Genomic DNA, 20221 nt, shown 5'->3' on the forward strand with positions numbered 1-20221 from the left:
AAGTGCAAAACAATAACAGAAACCTGAAAATGATGTAATTTCTTGGGCACAGCTGTGCACTAAATCTGGAATTAACCCACGCAAGGGGTCGCCTTTCTACCATAAAGCTCGCCTTTGTGCATAGCATTCGCCGCCAGCGTTTTCTGGCAAACATTACGGTGACATAAGCTGCAGTTGCTGGAAAGCATGAGAAGCAGTCGGGGATCTCTGAATGCTATCGCATTCCACTCTTGAAGGCGAAGCTTAAACGTCCTCCAGTTTTTTCTGTCAGTATTGTAGTTTTTGGTGACTGTGTTCCCAAGTGGTGTCTAGCACATCAAGAATTGTACCAAGAGTGTTGAAAAGGGTCCCTCCACTTTCAGCGATTCAACTAGTAAGTGCCCTTTCATTATTCTACGATGTGTGATGTGCCTTACTTAGACAATATTATGGGTGCATTTTTGTTCAAGATGCAGCAGATCATATAGGTGCTTAAAGTATAAGTGTGCTGCAAACAGATCATCGTATGTGTATGTGCTCTGTGCTTCCAAGTTAATAATTCAGCCTTGCCATACACTCTGTTAGCCTCCTGGTTAACTCATATAGTAGAGTGACTGCCCCAGAAAAGCACTGGTCTTGGATTCATCGCTGGGACCAGGGCACCCTTCTTTTTCTTGCCCCGCAAAGCTTTCTTACTGAGAAGCCCATATCGGTATCCTTTGTAACATTGTGCTACTGTCAGTTGGATGGATAATCTTTTTCTTTCATGAAACGCATTGCATAAAAACAATTTCACATTGCAAATGTATCTGGCAGGAATTAAGCCTCTGTGTTTATGCTAACAATTTCCAACTTTTCATATGCTGTTAACTACTGGAGGTACTGTATAAAGTATTTACAGTAAATAGATGTAATAAACAATAATAATAATAATATCATAGAAGACCTTGACACACCTGTCAGGCAGGTGTAAATATTGAACATATGATATTTTGAATTTAATATCAAATTGAATAAAAAAAAAGCCAGATATTGAATCAAAGACAATACCATGAAATTTAGCACAAACATGCTTACGAATTTTGTCCAATAAAATCAGATACTGCACAAGCTTGGCAGTTTACTGTTGTTACTTCATAATGTTGGCAGCTGTCAATAACTAATACCTGGGAAATGACATGTATAGCGTGGTCTGCTTATTAAAGGGAACACCAAATTAGTATGCCAGCACCAATTAGAAATCCGTTCTTATATGAAGTCCCAGAAAATTCATTGACAAAATGTCAGCCTAATACTTCAAATCAAACACCTTTCTACGTGTGGTGAGGTTGCCACACTAAATCTTATTTTATAGGAATGTCGGGATTAACAAACAAGTCGGGCAGTGCCGACCCCTTCGGCTCTTCCACCGCCAGCCTTCGGTCATGCTGGAAGACCGCACCGCTCAGCTCGAACCTGACAGCACAACTCTGGGCCGTCCAGCAAGCCAAGGAAGCTGCTTCGAGACAGGGTCTCGGAACCCACGTCCGCGGCGGGTGCCCAGACCCATTAAAAAGATGCCGGACTCAAATCTTGTTGATTTGAAAATAAAAGTTTACGCTCTCTCCTACTGTAGTTGAATAAATGTTGAAATCTTTGTCTATTAGGGACCTTAAGCCCAAAAAGGAAAGTCAGTTGTGCTGCATTAGTGTGCCGCATTAGTGAATTACCCTTATACACTACAAAAGAAACCTACTTGCTGTGAGAAAAGGCTTGGCAAGCCAGAAGAGACGAGCGAAATACTGGTGGTGACGCAAGTGACGTCACCTTGAAGGTCCCACACCAGCTTGTTGTGATGTCATGAATTTTGAATGCGTCTCCGATCTAGTTAATCTTTTATCAGTAAAGCACTACTATATATATAAGAGCTAAAGACTAAACTTGGCAAGTTTTAAGAACTAATAAGCCACAACGGCCCAAACACGAGAAGTTGCTTCGAGATACTTGTACTCATGTCGGGCACGTACCCACGACCCCCCCCCCCCCCCGAAATTAAGCGGCATACTCCCCCCCCCCCCCCTCACGCCACCATCCGCCCACGCCACCACTCCTCACACACATTCCTAAAGCGCCAGCAAATCAATCTACTAGGTGGTCAACATGTTGCCAATAGGTGTTCTGTGATGTTGCTGCCTTTCACAGTGAAAGCAGTGTATGACTAACTTCCGTAGTTTTTTTCGGTGTCCGGTAACAGAAAAAATCATGTAGGCCGATCCTGGTGATAGTGCAAAAAGGGTCCAAGATCAATGGCACATATCTTGGCACATATCTTTGATAATGGCACATATCGTCGGCACGGACCCACGTATGGAGAGAGCTTAAAGCCTGCTTCACCTCCGCCACGGGTCGGCCCGGTATTGCACCGCCTTCATAATGGAGCCACGTATGGGGGTGCATAACGCCTGCTTCACCTCCGCGAATGCTCGGCCCGGTATTGCACTATCTTCAGGATCTGCCCCCGTGTGGGGAGTTCTTAATGCCTGCGTCCCTTCCGCCGGGGGTCGGCCCGGTGTTGCACTATCTTCGGGATCGACCCCCGTATAGGGAGTGCTTAACGCCTGCTTCACCTCCACCGAGGGTCGGCCCGATGTTGCACTACTTTCGGGATCGACCCACGTACGGGGAGTTCTTAGTGTCTGCTTCACCTCCGCCGGGGGTCGGCCCGGTGTTGCACATCTTCAGGATCGGCCCACGTGGGGGGGGGGGGGGGGGGGGGGCAGGTTGCTTCACTTCCGCCGCTGGTCGGTCCGATATTGCACTATCTTCAGGCCAACTTGCAGCGGACGTGAAACACTTTGCTTTTCGTTTGCGAGCTTTGACTCTCGTCAGCTTTCGCTGCCGTTGCATCTTCACAAAGTGGAATGGTTGTCATGTTTTTCACTCCTTTTGGAGGGCGGTAGTTATCGGCATCTCCTAGGGTGTGGAGGCCAGTTTTCTCATCGATTCGGTGCCCGCGCGATTAACTCAAGATGAATTAAGTTGTCACCATCCATTGCAGCAGGCAGGGCGTGGTTTAGTTTTAATTACAATATTTTATTTTATTTATAATAGCCAACACAATTTCTATGTCACCATCTATTCAACGATAACGCGCATCGCTGTTGCTTCGTTAGTTCAACCTTCTTCGTATAGACTGACCCAGGGGCCAGGAAAGGGACTCGGTTAAGCTAGTCTGTATGCTCATGGAACGAGTTGCGGCCGGAGAAAACGCCAGTTACGTTTAACTTTTCCTTTTGCTTCATTATTTCCTTGAGTAACGGCTCGCCGCGACGCTGGCAGATCCTCAGAAGCATATATCCGTGGCATGGGTTAAATAAAATATTGCGAAACAGCGTCCATCATTAGACCCTGCTATACCCGTTCAACGCATAAGCAATATGACTGTCACCCCTTACCTCGTCTGGTTCATCCCTAATTGTACTGCACTTCTCGTGCAAAATTGGCAACTGGAAACAATAGTCGCAAGGAGATAAGAAATTAAGCGATCTACTAAGGGAGAAAGCCAAGGCCAAAGAGGGAGGAAAAGCGAAAATTGTTCGTGAAAATATTTATGGATCAACGGCTTTTTACTTGGAAAGGAAGTAGAGAAAACGGCGTCGTAAGTGGACAATAATTCCGTGTGTTTTGAATGACTATTCTACAGTTATCAATCAAGTCGCCTGACCTACCCACTTTCCTGCTGTGCTAATAGGGGTCTTTTTCTAACCTTCCGCGGTGGGCGCAGCACGTCTAGAACCGCAGCGTCTTGCGCTCTACGCGGTTGTACAGGACTGGTGACCACGCATCGTTACGCAACTTCCGAAATAACGCGAGTCGGTTTTGGCATTTGGTAGAGGAGCAAAGGAGGGATCCGAAAGAACTGCGGTTGTTCCGCAAATATACATTTCTCTATAATTCTTCCAGGTATAATTCAAAAAAAACGCTACTACAAATCTTTATTTTGCATTTTCTCTGGTTAACTTGTTCTTGGCAAGGTTCTCCTTGCGCATCTTTCATGCGTGAGTCCATTTGGTGTGGTTCTTTGCCAAGTAAAGAAGAGGTGTATCTCACAGGCGTATACCTGTGAGATAAAAGTTATTTCAATTCTCTTTTGCGGCTTTACGCATCTCTATTGCGAATGATGGGTATTATTCACATTTGTGCTAGTACAAGTACTTTCCCCCTCAGTTGCATAGAAAAGTTACCTGTGGTTGCCCCCCCACCCCCTCCGAAAAAACATCCTGCGTACGTGCCTGCTCCTCTGGGATCTGTACGTTTTGGCCTGTCTCAATGTACAACAAAGTACTTGCTGAGTGCCCCCAACTTATGAAGCTCCGAAATAGGGAGCTGCCCGTGAAACACAAGGTGACACATCATATCATCCCCACTTGTCCACCTGTTGCCGTCTGTCCACAAAGGCTTGCGGGAAAGTGGCTAGATGTCGCCCAATGCGAGTTCGAGCACGTGCTTCAGGTCGACATTATTTGTCCTTGCTCCAGCAATGGTCTTCGCCTTTGCATATATACCAAAGCAGGACAATGGCGACTAGCGACCTTGAGGTGATTACCGGGGCTTTGAATGCTGTCACTACTCTGGATCAGTATCCTCTTCCCCACATACAAGACTTCGGCAGTCGGCTCACAAAAACAAAAATCTACAGCAAAATCGATTTGATGATTGCCTACCATCAAATTCCTATTGAACCCAATGGCGCTCCGAAGATGGCACTTGCAACCTCATTTGGCCTATTTAGTTTGGCATGGCTTACGGCTTGAAGAATGCAGCACAAACTTGCCAAATGTTCAATGGATGAGGTCACGTATGAACAGCCACTTGTTTTTGTCTATCTTGATTACATTTTAGTTGCAAGCAGCACAGAAGAATAGCACAAAGAGCACCTTTGCCTTCGCTTCGAAAGACTTGACGAACATGGCCTGGTCCTAAAGCCTCGGAAGTGCATTTTGGGAGTTGAAGCCCTGGATTTTAATGGCCATCACATCAGAATCGAAGGCATCACACCCCAAGGCATCATGCCTCTGGAATCGCAGATGCGGGCAATCAAGGACTTCTCTGCAACTTCCTTTCGAAAGTTGCGCGAGTTTCTGGAGCTCATAAATTTTCACAGGTGCTTAATTCGTACCATCCTGTGCGTAAGTTCTTCAGCCATTTACCGACCTGCTGCTGTCGCGACTCCAAGAAACCATCCTATCTTCCACTGGTCCTCGGAGCACAAGCACTCCTTTTAGGAAACTGAAACGCGGTTGGCGAGTGCAACGCCGCTGATTCATCCATTACCCAACGTGCCAACTTGCATCATGGTAGACGTGTCGATCACAAGCAGTGGGTGCGGTACTGCAGCAACACCACGGCACAGATCGACTGGAGACCACTTGGCTTCTTCTCAAAGCGCCTGAAACCTACAGTGGCTCCCTGCAGCACCTTCGGGATAGAGATGTTGGCCATATATTGCGCTCTCAAACATTTCCGTTTCTTCCTTGAAGGCTGCACATTTTACGTTCTGACTGATCACAAGCCCTCAACCTTCGTCTTGTGGGGTCTGATGTGGGATTCTCACACCGTACTCTTGGGACAAAGGAACGACAACACAGTAGTGCAAACAATCACAAGGGCATTTATTGCACCTTTCATACATCAATGCCTGCTAGCCGAGTTGCTATCCACAGAACATGCCGATGGGCGCGCGACAAATCTAGAAGTCCGACTCACCGCGTCCTCGCGAGCGAATATGTTCGCTCCATGCTGGATCCCAACGCCTGGTCGTTCGTGTGTATAGTCACGCGAATCGTGGCGCGTTCGAAGGCGGCCACGCGAGGCGGTCTCGCAGAAGCATCGGTCGCCGCGCGCGCGGAATGTCCGCGCTGTTTGCCGACCCGCCGGGGAAGAGGGTCGCTGCACGTGCGGCACGGCACGTCCGTCCCGCTGGCTGTCTCGAACCCAAAGAGAGAGCGTCTTGTCTCTCCCGCACCCAAGTAACCCCGCAGCAGCGCAACACTAGCGCCATCTCTCGGACTGCGCTTCAACCACATCGACCGCGCTGACGTCACGCAGGCCACGCGGCGAAGCGGGATTACAGGAGACGCGCTATGCGGGAAAAACATCAGGGGAGGCGCGAGGGTCGCGCATCCCCACAGTCTTCAAGAACAACAGTTCATCCTACTCAGAAAGAGCCTTGACAACTTTCCTTTATTTCTGAATTTCCTACTGACATCTGCCAAATCTCTGGTATCGAAAATCAGGCAGCTGATGCACTCTCTCGGATCAATGCGCTGTCTGATAGTTTTTTCTTTTTTTTAAGCCCCAGCGCCCCAGCCGTCATATAGCAAAACTCGTCACTCATGCTCGCTGAACTGCCGGTTCCCTACACAATAACATTGGTGACGTGCGACACATCTTAGGCAGTCTCTCGCCCGTTATCGTGCCCCATCAGTTTCGGCGGCGAATATTTCATTTCCTGCGTGGACTAAGCCATCCCGGCATCGGATCGTCGCAGGCTTAGAGGCTTATCATGAGCCGCTTCGTTCAGTCAGACATTAACAAAGATACTCGGCACACGCGCACAGCGGTACAGCCACTCCAGCCACCAGAGAGACGTTTTACCATGTGCACTTGAATTGGTGGGACCTCTTCCTCTCTGCCAAGGATTCAGGTACTTCCTCACGTGTGTCGACCGGCACTACAGGTGGCCTGAGGCAACTCCGCTGCAAGACATCACGGCTCACGAGTACATTTCAAGCACGACAACAAGCACGACAACGAGCACACTCTAGCAGCCGACAATCGCTGCTTATATGCACTCTGCTCGACGTCATTGAAGATGACCCGCCCTTTTGGAGGAGGATGAGGGCTCTCGACTTGGAGGAGGATGAGGGCTTACATACACGTGCCGCACACACACACAGGTGTAATGGTCCGGAGCCGACGTCAGAGGGGCTTCGTAGAACTCTGAGCCGTCCCGGGTGGCGCGGCCGGGTAGCACACTGTCTGGTGTCTCGAAAAGCTCATGGCGAAGTTCCGCCAATGACCTCCCCTCGAGAACTCCTTTGAGCTGACCCCGTGCCACGTGGCTGCTGGTTATCCGCAGTTCTCTGAAGTGCGCCCCGTCCCGGTTTGATTGGAACACGTGCAGCGGGCTGTAATGGCTGCAGTCCGATCCTAACAGCTCCTCCATGGCCCGGAAAATCTCGCATGGCCAGTGCTGGTAACCGCTGGGCAGGAAGAGAATGGCTGGCGAGCAAGATGATGGCTTTGCCCTCTGCAACCCCTGTGCACTTGCAATGCCTTCAACCATCTCACAACGACTGGCACAGATGAGTCGACCCGGCAACACAATACCGCTCAGCGTTCAAACGCCCGGAATTAGCTGTTAACCCACCAGGCTTCCTATCACAATTTCCATGCAAGCCGCTCAACTGGGAATCTCAAATTTTGCCGCATTAAGCACCTCTATTACCATATACAAATCGACCTTCGTGTCGCGGTTCAACTGCATGTTTAACACAAGTCGGTCTATCACCCGCTTCCGGCATCCAGCCTTAAATGACATTATCACGCCTTGGTCAAGGTGGTGTATCACTGCCGTGCATTTCGGGGGCAAGAACCCAAGTTCGATGTTCGTCAGCGCAGCAGTGGTGTGGTGGGCAGCACAGTTGTCCAAGAAAAGACATATCTTGCGATTCTGCCTCTTCAACTTCTCGTCCCAGTCACGCAGCCGTCCAGCTAGAACTTCCCTTGTCCTCCAGGCTTTCCGGTTTGATAAGTACTGCGGTTGAAGTCGCCTCTTTCCTATAAAGCATAGTGACGACGTGCTTTTTCCCATCACCAAAGGGGGCATCTTCTCCGATCCGTCCATATTCGTATAAAGAAGCACAGTGACGCTGACCTTACTATGTTTCCCGCCGCGACAGAGCTAACCTTTTAATGATACGGTCATCTGTGGTAACATTTTGTTGAAGAGATCTGTTTCGTCAGCGTTGAACACATCCTTCTCTTCAAACTTTTCAAGGAGAGGACCAACGTTAGCTTTCATCCACGCCGTTGCGGTTTCACTGTCGACAGCCTGGGACTCGCCATGCAGTGACGACCCTGCAAACGATATCGCGGCGCTCCTTAAAACGCTGCAGCCAGCCATCGCTTGCAACGAAGCTGTCGCATCCCATGACGCAATCAGTCTTTCGCTTTTCCCTGGAGCAGTGCCCTACTCACGGGCAAATTAGCAGCCCCTGCATTCAAAAACCACTTGAGCAGCGCCTCTTCTACGGCTTCAAAGGCAGGAGACCGCAGCTTCTTCCGGCTACCTTTCACGCCACGTGCGACAGCGACAGCGATGACTTCTTTGCTGCTGAGGATTGTAAAGACGGTACTCGGCGCGATGCCGAACTCCTTGGCCACTTGAGTTTTATTCGTGCCTGACGCAACAGCCCTGATTAAGGCTGCCTTCTGATCCAAGGCGATAACTTTTCGTTTTAGCTTCAAGCTACTGCTGCTGCCATTCATTTCTCTGTCGTGAAACTAGCGACATGGCGGAAAAAGCACTGACGGACAGCATACGGAACAACACAAAGGCGCGCGGAACTCGACTGGCAGTGCGCACTGCACGCAACGGACGGAGTGGCTTGGTTTGGAGCGTTGCCGGATGATGAGGAGCCGCCGCGGGAGATTTGAACCGACGCATCGGAGGACTGCAACGCGTCGCGCAATTTAAGAAATCTATATGTTGTGTACAAAGTGGCTTGTTAGGTGTGATTTTGGAATTAAGATTTTTTGTTATATCCGTTGATCAATGAATCTTTTTTCCTTAAAGCGAAATTTTAAACACATGGATTTCTATGGAGACTTTCAAGGGGAAGTACAATTCTTTCGTTACATCCATTATTTCGTTATAAGCCGTTTCGCTATGACGAGATTTAAGTGTCTATGTTTGGGAGGGGTCTAAAAAGAAGGATAGAACACCACCCTAGCTCCTTCATTAACAACCTACTTTTTTAAGGCGAAAGCCTTTCTAAGCTCCTGGTGAAGTTTGTGTCAGCAGACCTGACCGCCAGAGTGTCTACCGAAGCGTCATCACACCATATAAAGACAGGTTAAAGAATGAAAAATGATTGATAGTGACAGTTAGTGAATGATAACGTTATAATAGAGAATGGCAGAGGTCAATAATGACTAGTAATGGCTAATAATAACTTGTATATAATAACTACTAACGACTACGAAATGACCAACATGTTTAACGACGGCTTGTAATGACCACAATTGGTTACAAATGACTAAGAATGCTTACTAGTGAGCAGTAATGACTAATAATTACTGAAATCACTTGTAATGACTACGAAATGACCAATATGTCTAACGACAGCTTGTAACGACTACAATTCATTATAAATGACAAAACGCTTACTAATGACCAGTAATGACTAATAATGACTGAACTGACATAATGACTACTACTTGCTACGATATGACCAACATGTCTAACGTCGGCATGTAATGACCACAACTGATTACAGATGACTAAAATGCTCAGTAGTGAGCAGTGATATGACTAAAAGAAAGAAGAGAAAGAGGCGAATGATAAGAGGAGGAAGAGTAGGCTTTCGCCGTTCGCTTCTTACGAAAGATCTTACGAAGCTTCTTACCGCTATAAATATGACAACGCATTGGAAAATATGCCGTTGCTAACCACGCTTTCTCATGCATAGCTGTGTGTATGTCTCTTTTATTCGTGTTGTTCTTTCCAGCCAGCACGTTCTCAAAATTAGCACGAACCAACTAGCCCCAGTGATTGTGCTGCTGGCTTGAAGGACTAACTGAACTCAACAAAGGCAATGATAAATTGCATGGCTGCGCACATCTGGCCTTTCTGAGATGTAGAGTTGTTGGATTATTGCGGGTTATTTCACTACGCCGAGACTGTCTCCACAATAAAGTTGTAATTGTCTTGGCGACTTACCAGGGGTGGTTCTTCCAGTCATAAAAGGCCCAGTTAGTACCAGCGTATTCGGCATTCTCATGGACCTTCCTGCCAATAAACTGTTGCCAACAGCTCTCCGTGTCTATACGTGCGTCGTTTTCAGCTGTGATTCGCCTCAAGAGATAGACAGAATTTATAGACAGGAAAGACAGAGAGGTCGACCTGAGCTAGTGCACTCTAGTCTGCTACTCTGTAGTGGGGAAGAGGGAAGGGGAGTGAAAGTAATGGGATAGGTCATGACGACAAGAGAGGCGGTGAGTGGTTATGTATGTTAGATAGTGGCCCTACTAGAGCCGCTCGTCTAGCTTGGTATTGCACGATTGGTATTGCACGCCACCTTTGCACGATTGCACAACGCGCTAAGAAGAAGAAAAAATGGCTGTGGCTTAGCTAAGGTTAAGCCCAGGATGCGAAGCATACTAGCCTTTATTTTAGTTGTTGAACCACTGTTTAGCCTGGTGAACTGCTGTTGCTTGGCTATATTTGGTTCGGCTAGACGAAGAAACAACTCGTGCGTTATTCTGCTTCGCCTTCAAGAGTGGAACGCGACAGCGTTCCCGTCGACCCGCCAAGGGGTGTAAGACAATGGGCTACGGCGCAGCGACTACGCGCCCCGCATTGGACGCGGTGAGCGTCGAGCAACGCAGCGTTCGGCGCGGCAACGAAATGTGCGCCTGAGCAAGCGACGCACGCCTGAGCCTTAGAAACAGCTTGTTTCTAAGGCAACACCGCATTCACTAGAGGCGCTTTTGTACCGCTTTGAAGCATCGTACTCGTGGCTCAGTGGTAGCGTCTCCGTCTCACACTCCGGAGACCCTGGTTCGATTCCCACCCAGCCCGTCTTGCAAGAGTTGAGCCAAAGCCACCTAGAAAATCAGTCTCTGTAGCACGCCGCAACCTTCGCTTCTAATTCCAACGAGCAGCTCTGTCTCCAGGAGGCATCTCACCTCGTGAGTGTCTAGCAGAGGCAAGCGCAGCTGCTTATATACCGCCGCGACGGCGCGAGTTGGAGCCCCGTTTCTCCTCTGTCGTGACGTCACGGTGTCACGTGGTCAGCCTTGAAGGCGACGCCGCGAGCGACGGCGCGAGTTGGAGCCCCGTTTCTCCTCTGTCGTGACGTCACGGTGTCACGTGGTATTGAAGGCGACACCGCCGCGCCTGAGGAGCTGGGTTGAGCTCTAGTAATATGCTTCACATAAAAAAAATTGTTCGGTTTCTGGGCGTCTTTCTTATGCTATCTTCGGCTGGTTGTTTCTGAGCACTCGGGAGCGCTCTCGCGAGCGGCGTTGTCTTCGGCTGGTTGAAAGAGGGTGCGCGCCCTGCGTTCGGCTGGTTCCTCTCCATCGCTCTCCTCTATCTTGGAGCGCTCTGAGGCGCTCCGAGCCCTGTCGTCGGAGCAGTCATCGAAATTGAAACGTCATCGCAGCGCCGCGTCGCTGCTGTTGGCGGCACGTCCGCCGGTTTTTCTGGCAGCGCCGGGAGCTTTGGATAGGCGAAACATCGTACGTTGGCAATAGTTACGTGGTTTCGCATCAGCAACTTCCTCCTCCGAGAGCGAGTCGCACGTTCGGCTTGCGCGCTTGTCCCCTACCTTTGAGCTCGGGAAACGACCCATCTACCCGACTCTGCTTCGGGGCATACAGGCGACCAGTCGAAGATACCATTAGTGTGTGTTTGATTTGCGTTACGATTGTGCGACAGACAGAGAAGGTTTTCCGTGAAACGTTTATATGACTGAGCTGCCTGCAAACTGATCTGTGCTGCTAAGTGTTTGCCACGTCACCCATTTATTGCTGCTCAGGAAAATTTGCCTTCCAGAGAAGCCCGCTATTTCGGTGAGATGACGAAGAGAGAAAAAAAAAAAGAGGGAGGGTGGGGACATGTGGCCACGTTGTTGTTGTGTCCAATTTCAGAACGAACGAAATCGAGAGACCCTCCCTGACAGCAGATCATCTTAGAGGCAACAGGAACAGCGTTTAGTGTCGATAACTACTATGAGAAAGTGAACAAATTCTTTCAGAGGTCCGTTCTAAAGAATTTATAAGTGCCGCGCAAAACAGCGTTAGCTTTACCAATGACGGCTTCAATAGGGAGTCTCCCTTAATCTACACAGGTCCTTCTATTTTTCAGTACATTATAGTGAATTTACCTTGTCGTTGCGATGACGATAGATTAAGGGCAATTCTTTGGCACAGCGCGTGGACGCACACCTCGAGAGCCTGTAGACAACCTACTGAACAGCCAGCGCTCTAGTGTAAACCGAAAGTAAGGCAAGGCCAGAATGCATCATAGAGCTAGTCGCCTCGATGGACCAGCTTTCATTATTCTCCTTTATTCGTGCGAACATGTGTTCGTGTATTAGGGACTATTATATACACAAAGTCTCGCGTTCGTTATCGATGTTCATATTGTCTTTTTTCTCTCTCTCTTTCTGTCTATTTTGTGTGTTATCGTTCTTGCGTACGATCGAAAGTGTCCTTTTTCTTTCGTTTATGTTTTGCCTACGTGGGAAATGGAGTAGTGAGGCGTACTGCATCTCCCCTTGGACCTTGCGTATACCTTCTCTCGCTCTGAAAGGGACGCACCAGAAAGAAGCGGCGATATAGTGTGACCGGGGACCACTGTGGTAGCATGCGGGTTCCATGCGAACTTCGCTTCCCTTGGACATTTTTTTTTCCCCAAACCGCTCGCACTGAACTCATCGCGCGTACACTGCATCGCAGTTCACACGCACCCGCACGAGGTCGCCAGTTCGATTAATAACCGCACATCGATGGGGTGAAAAACGAATAAACGCCGGTGCAGTTTTAGGTGCACGGCAAAGAGCCCCAAGGGGTCAAAATTAATTCGGAGGCCTCCACTGCGGCGTTTCTCATGCTATATTGTATAGTCCCCGTCATGTGCGCATCAATTGGGGAGTGGAATTTCATAAATCAATCAATCACGTCATCAGCATACGCACTTAAGAAACTGGATTGCGCGACAGGTCCTGATTATCTTTAAAAGTTCACCGTGTGTGCTCCGGCATTTCCTTTTTATCTTTTGAAATTTTCTGTTCGGCTGGCTCCATTCCTTTTCTTTTTAGTGCAGGGCAAGAAAAAGCACACACTTGAGATTTCAAAATCAGAATGCGTCAAGTGTCCAGCGCACGGCGTGTCAGTGCCCTAAATCGGTGAGAAGCGGCGAGATCGGTGACAGTATGCGCAAGGGCACAAAGTACCCGCCGGGGCTTACAGCAATATCCCGCTATGTAGTACCAGGAAGACACTCCCTGACCTGGTTGTTCGCGCATTCCTGCTTGCACAAATCCGGTGTGAGAATATGTGTGTAGATTAAGATGTTTTGTTTGCGATGCGCTTTGTATTTTTCCTTCATGTTACTCGAATGTGCGCATGCGGCATGAAATAGAAAAAGAAAGAAAGGAAATTTGTGATGACGTGCGAGGGATTTTCATAAAAAAAATTACGATTGCAAATACCTGTAGCTGGGTGGCCTGGCAACTTAAGGCGGTGCACGATGGGGCCTCGCGGGAAACAGATGCAAGGCGTGTGCACTCCTGAAGAGAATAGCGTGTTGCAGATGGCATTCAAATTGGAGGTTGTTACGTTTGTGCATATACTATCGCCGATCTCGCTGCTATGAGGCGCTAGCATGGCGTGTGGTTGACACTCGCGTGTTCTGTTCAAAAAATCGCAAGCGTATACGTTCCTTCTGGCTGAACCATGTATTGCTCCTCCTCCTCTTCCCCCCTCTCTCTATCTTGTGCGAATGCAGGGAAGTCGAGGTGTTTCGCCAATTCCACAAAAATTCCGACACACGGACTATCTTAATCGCGTGCGTTACTTGCATGGCAAATGACGATAACCTGGTAACTAATCAGATAGATTCACCAATTTGTTTGTTTATTATTGACTTTAGCGCACACGCTCCGATTGGCGAAATTAAAGCCGAGCAGCAGTGAAGTCGTGTCTGTTAAGCATAAATCCTAAGACAAGCGCCGCTTTCGGGACATCAGCCCTCGAATTCTGCTAAAAGTACACTGGTGTTGCAGCTAAGATAATGGTGAACGTAATTCAGGAGAGCACGTTGTTGGGCGAGTCGGTCGTACATTCTTAAAGAAGGGAATTGCGCTAAAAAAAGACACGGACGAGTAAGGCGCCCGTCCATGTCCTTACTCGTCCGTGTCTTTTTTTAGCGCAATTCCCTTCTTTAATAATGGTGAACGTCTTGACGCATGGTTTAAGGAAAATGTTAGCGCGAATGCCCATGGGGTTTCGTTGCATACCGGATATGTTGAAATATGTGCTAGTGTTACGATTCCTGGTAAGCGAACGGGTCTTCACTGTCGCTTGTCTATAATAACGCAATGGCAGCATGTGGCCTGAAGCAAATATTTAAAGGCTAATTAATGGACATTTCAATTAGCTACCTTGAATTCCAATTTATCCTGCAGGTAATTGCTGGCTATTTCATAAGTACACTTGAAAAGGTCAATTTTTCAAGATATGTGTTCGTGCTAAAGAATGAATCAACAAGGAAAGAAAAATGGATAGCCTAGCGAAATAATACAACTATACTTTCGATAATTAATTTCTGTCACTTTTCCAGGTGTAGTTAGTAAAATGACAGAATTTTTATCGGTTACCAAGCTACTGAGTTCTTCTCGCTGCCCAAAAAAGAGTTAAATTGGGCGCAATCAATGCAATATGTACTACATGCAATTATTTAGAAATGTATTTAGCCGTTAGCTAATGAAAAATGGTCGCGGCGATTGCATTTCGATAAAGGCGGAATTGAAAAAAAAAATGCGGATCGCAAGTGCTGTGCTCTTGTGCAAATCGAAGGCTTCAATAGGCGTTGAGCGTTGTCGTTGCGCATCAACCGCAACGGGCACTTGTCCTGGAGCCGTATTCCGAAACGATCCACTTGAGCGATACCATCGCTGAGGCCACACCTTTGCCATCTGCGCGCACTGATTGGCTGTTTTAGCAAAATCGGATGACCTACATCATTCGATTTTGTTCAACCAGCCAATCAGCGTGCCTAACGGTAAAAATATCGCCGAGGCGTTTGTATCACCCAAGTGGATCGTTTCAGAACACGGCCCCTGAGCACACTTGGGTTGAGCGCGATTGGGCTGCGCTCGGCAACGTTCGTTGGCGCCGTGTAGTGAAGTCAACTGGGTCGAGGCAATTTTCTTCTCAGTGAGCATTGCCTTATTCGCAGGCCATCGCGAGTCACGCTGCCCTCGGTGCAGCCGAACACAGCCACTAAATATCATACGAGAAGATAAGACACGCATCAAGTGAACGACAGCTTTCGAACACCGAATCTCGCTAGAAGCCAACGTTTCGACAAGCAGTCTAAATTGTCTTTGTTAGAGCAGCAAGTGCTGTCCTTTGCAGCGTTTATGTACGCGTAGCTCAACCTCTCATTGTCAGTGGAGGAGGGAAGGAGGACCATTAGCTTGTAAGTAGGGTGGAGGGAAATCGAAGTTTTCAAAATAAAATAAAGGAAGGGGAAAGAAACAAATGGGAAAATGGGGTGGTGGCGTTTAGTTGCTAAAGAGACGAAACAAGTAGGAGTACTGCCGCGGGTTATTCCATGAACTAGGGGTGATAAAAAATTGCTAGTTTCACCCGAAGGCGAAGCACTTAAAGCCTTTTGATCGACGCGCCTCCGGCAGCTTTATTCGGCGGAAAACGCCATGGGGGGACTTTAGAAGCACCCAAAGCGACAGCAATGTTTAGCGTTGTGCTCTAGCTCCTCACGCAGTGTTCTGACAGGACAGTGAGGCAACAATGGCGCGACGCAGCACGCGAGTCCACTGCCTTTGCGCAGCAGGAACATCGACTGGCAGATACCGGGTGTGTCAGAATGCTGGCGCGACGAGGAACACCGGTAGCAGTGGTTCGCACCTCGATGGGTGCACGCGGTGAGAGTGACGGAAAGCCGACGGCTCTTGTCGGCACCCAAGGGAAGGATTAGATGCGTCATTCAGCGTGATATCTTCTGCCGGTTGTGCTCATACCAGTATAGGCACCATGGTGTTGTAAGCACTCTTTTACTCAGTCCAAACACTAATGTGTGGGCGCACAATACTGCCGCTGGCAGCGAAACGCTGCCTCGGCTCCGGCAGAGCCGATTCAGCAGAGCATAATGGTGCGTCCACCCGGCTTCATCGTGTATGCAGCCAAACTCCCTCCGCGTCTCTGAAGACCTCACCCGCCCTTGCGTGGTCCACAAATGAAGATTAGTACCATGACTGCACGATAACGCCAACGTATAATTGCCGTTAAAACGGAAAATACCTTATTTCTAGGGAGAACCGATAGCAGTACCCCTACCTCTTCTATCTCTAATCACCAAACACCATCACCACCATTTCTCCCTTTCTTTCTTCTCCGCACCCCCCCCCCCCTTTTTTTTTTGAGCACTCCGACTTCTCTCAGCCCACACTGCGCACCTGTTTGTTCTCCTGCTCCCCTACTGAGGATGGGGGAAAGTGAACTACGCGTACATAAACGGTGCCAAGGGAATCAGTTGCATGGCTTGACTAAGACAACTTGCCTTGTCAAAATTCTGGCTACAGCCGACATTCTGTGTTCGATAACTGTTATTGACTTCAAGTCTCCATCTTCCTGTGAACTTCTGTCTTGCTTGGACGTCGTCGCTTCGCATCCTGGTGGCTGCCGACTCTTATAAATGTTTGTGTGTCAACATTTATCAAATTGGGTGTCCCTTCGACGTAAGAGCACGCGAACACGAGCTGAAAACATAGAACGAGTCATAGCGACACCTGTTAAACCATTGGAATAATGTGGCTGCTCACCACACTTTGAGGAAACGATATTCCTTAGGAGCTCAATAATGACGAAAACAGCACGAGAGATAGTCGAGGATATTCTTAATAGTCAATCAGGTGACGTCTGTGTGTGTTCTCTATATCCAAATATGAGTGAGAAATGCATTTTCACGATGGTTATGTGCAGGTGAATAGTTATCAGGCCTTCGTCGTTGCATTTGAGCAGTGAACACTTCCATAATAAGATTTTGCAAGTCAGTGCTTCTAATGTATCCTCTAAGTCAGTTTTTCGTGCTGGCACGTCTGTCAACGCATGCCCAGAGAAAGTGATCTCGAACCATCTACCTTAGGTGCACAAGTCGGCGCGTACCCTCTTTGCCTGTCTTCGTTGTAGTTGTGCTGTTTTAACCAAGCACTGAGCTCACCATTCCCAACCCACCGCGGTAGCCCCATGGCTATGTGGCGTCCTGCTGGTGAACTCGAGGTCGCGGTTTCTCTCCCGGCAGCCGCATTCCAATGGACACAAAATGCAAAAATACTCGCATACTCAGATTTAGGTGTACGTTAAAGAAACACAATTATTCAAAATTAATCGCGACTCCCCCGCTACGGCGTGCCTCACAATCATATCGTGGATTTGGCACGTAATACCTTAGTTTTTCTTAGTCATTCCCACGTTCTGTACAGACAAGCTACAGAAGTTCGAGATCTTGCAGTTAGCCATCGCTGATGCATATACAATTTTCGTGGTTTTATGGCCTCGTGCAGTACGTACGCCCCGCTGTTAAATGAAACGCCTGATTAATATTCAACACCATATTCAACACCTACAACTATGATAAGGCTAGTTGGTGCATAGCTTAAGAAGGATGTGCGGCACAAGGTGAAAATCAATGGAGGAGATAAGAGGATGGAGAGACAGACAGAGCGCTCTCTCTGTCTCCTCCTCCTCTTATTACTTCCTTTGATTTTAACCTTGCGCCACTCATCCCACCTATTCAAAAACAGCATAAGTTGAACGTATCGTCAGAAAAGAGCTTTATGCGCTAAGTAAACCTATATTGGCATAGGATTATTGCCGAAGCTCTTGTGTCAAAATATAGCTGTAATCAATTCAGAAATATTAATTTGGTGTTACATTTAATAGTAGCGAGAGCATGCTGTAAGTTATAATTGTTCCGACATGTCTTGGAGGTTTTGACGCGCATTATTTACGAGTTAACGATTATGCAATTTTTTTTAATAATATAATTAAGTAAGCTTGTTGGTGGGCTCCTCGGTTGACATGTAGTGCAGACAGCGCAAAATGAAACATTCACATCAAAATGAAACACAAAAAGCAGCTTTACACGAGGGCGACATCTACCCCTTGTGGTAGCTATATTACCGAAAAGGTAGGTGCGCTGCCCCTTGTGGTAGTAAGACAGGCACCCCGTGTGGTAGTAGGTTAGCTACCACAAGGGGTAGAGCTCATCATTGTGCTTCTTGTCTGTGACTGAGCTTGTGATATTACGTCTTATTGCAAAGCAATTCTATGGACATTCCAGGCGCATTTTGCCGTCGGGGTGGGCGTTACCGTGGGGTTCCGTACACATTCCAATGGCGATAAAATTGTCGCCGCGCGCCCTATCCTGCACGTGCGAGCGTGCGACGGCGATCGCGGCTCATTCTCTCGCACGCAACGAACGAAAGCGGGGAGGAAGCGCGCCGCCTTCCGTCGCGCACAGGGCTTCGGGGGAGGTTGGGGATGGGGGGTGCATTCTAGTCCGGGCGGATACAGTATCTACAGTATCTATACAGGGCCACTGTATCTTGAAAGCCATCTGCGACGGGTACAGAGTCCCCGCTGCGCTGTGTTTTCGTGCTGCTGCCGCGTTTCCTCACCGCATCGTTTTGACAGCGACTTTCCGCAGTCATTGAGTGAGATGTGTTCATGTTTGCATGTGCGCGCGTGACACTATGCTAGCTAATTTAGTTAGTATGCCCATGTTTACGACTTTATACGGCCGATGAAACTACTATCCTTAAGCTATCTGTCCCCAAATTTGCTGTCGCAGTCGATGCTTCACCTTTTTTGCGAAACTGCGACTTTTCCTTTTATGCCGACATTCGACAACAATGGTATTCGAAATGTAATGAGACGGAAACTTAGGAAGAGCAGAACGTAGTAGAGAATAGACAAACTCTTTGTACCTACACCTACGTCAAATACGCCTATTTGATGGCAAGCAGAAAGCCTACCCTGCCCTATCACTTTATAACACCTCGGAGTTGATGTAATGTTCCTCCAGCACACGCTTTGCGTCAGTAATATAGAGAGCATGTGTGTTGTGACGGAGAGACAAGAGAGGAAGGGAAGGAAGGAAAGGCAGACACATATACCATTTGCTACCCCACGCGGGGGAAATAATGTTAAGGATTGACAAGAAATAGAACTCTCAAACCAACGTGCGCATTACTGCCGGTCCTGAAGTCGACATACCTCAGTGACCAGCAGTAGTCTCAACGGTCAGTTTCGAATTAACTCCGCTAGTATAGTACCAGTATCAGAGATGTAAAGAGTACAGTGTCAGTCAAAGAGATGTTTGGATGCGAAGAACATTAGAATTTCTCTGTTTGAGAAGCGGCGCAAAATGAGTGATGTGGTGAAACTTCACAACGACCTGGCAGCAGGCTAGGGAAGCTTTATATTTTACTGCCGTTTCGTACGCTTATTCGTAAACACAAACACTAGTTTGAGGCTTGTTTGCTTACACAGGCACGAAAAATAAAAACACAAAACACACGTCCACCTCTCTACACGCAAGAGATGGATTTCGCTGTTTTAAGACTTCTCCTTCCAATGGTCCAGAGAAAACCAAGTTGTCTTTAAGCAAAGCCAAGTATAGGCGAAGTTTAAGCAGCGTCGAAATATATCTATGAATCTGTTTAACGATGTATTACAAGAAGTCAGGACTTATAATTTTATTGGTTTTCCCATGGAGCGGAAGCGGGAAAAGTTATGAGGACTCTAAATTTTCATGTTTTTTCACCATCATTCTTTAATGCTAGTCATCCCTTGCGTTAAACTCATCTCATCCATCACCCATCCCCATACATCCCATCACTTTTCGCTCAGTAACATTATAGGGTACCTTATTATTCACTGTGCACAGCTTGAAAATTACATCAGAATGTATTTCACAGACTGGTAGGTCAGAGCAGGTACTTTCTCCAAGCAAGGTATGCCTTTAGTTTTTTTTTTCGAACGAAAAGAGTGCAAATAACAACACAACAAAACAAAGACAGACACTGCAGTGCCTCCTTTTTTTTACCTATTATTTGCACTGTTTTCATTCTAAATAACGTGCATGCGCCAACAAGCTCAACAACAAAGTATCTTGAAGCCTTTCGTTTTCGCTTGTCCCTGGACATTTAGTTAGCATACTAAT

This window comes from Dermacentor albipictus, chromosome 1 (assembly GCF_038994185.2).
Source record: "Dermacentor albipictus isolate Rhodes 1998 colony chromosome 1, USDA_Dalb.pri_finalv2, whole genome shotgun sequence".
NCBI classification, from domain to species: domain Eukaryota; kingdom Metazoa; phylum Arthropoda; class Arachnida; order Ixodida; family Ixodidae; genus Dermacentor; species Dermacentor albipictus.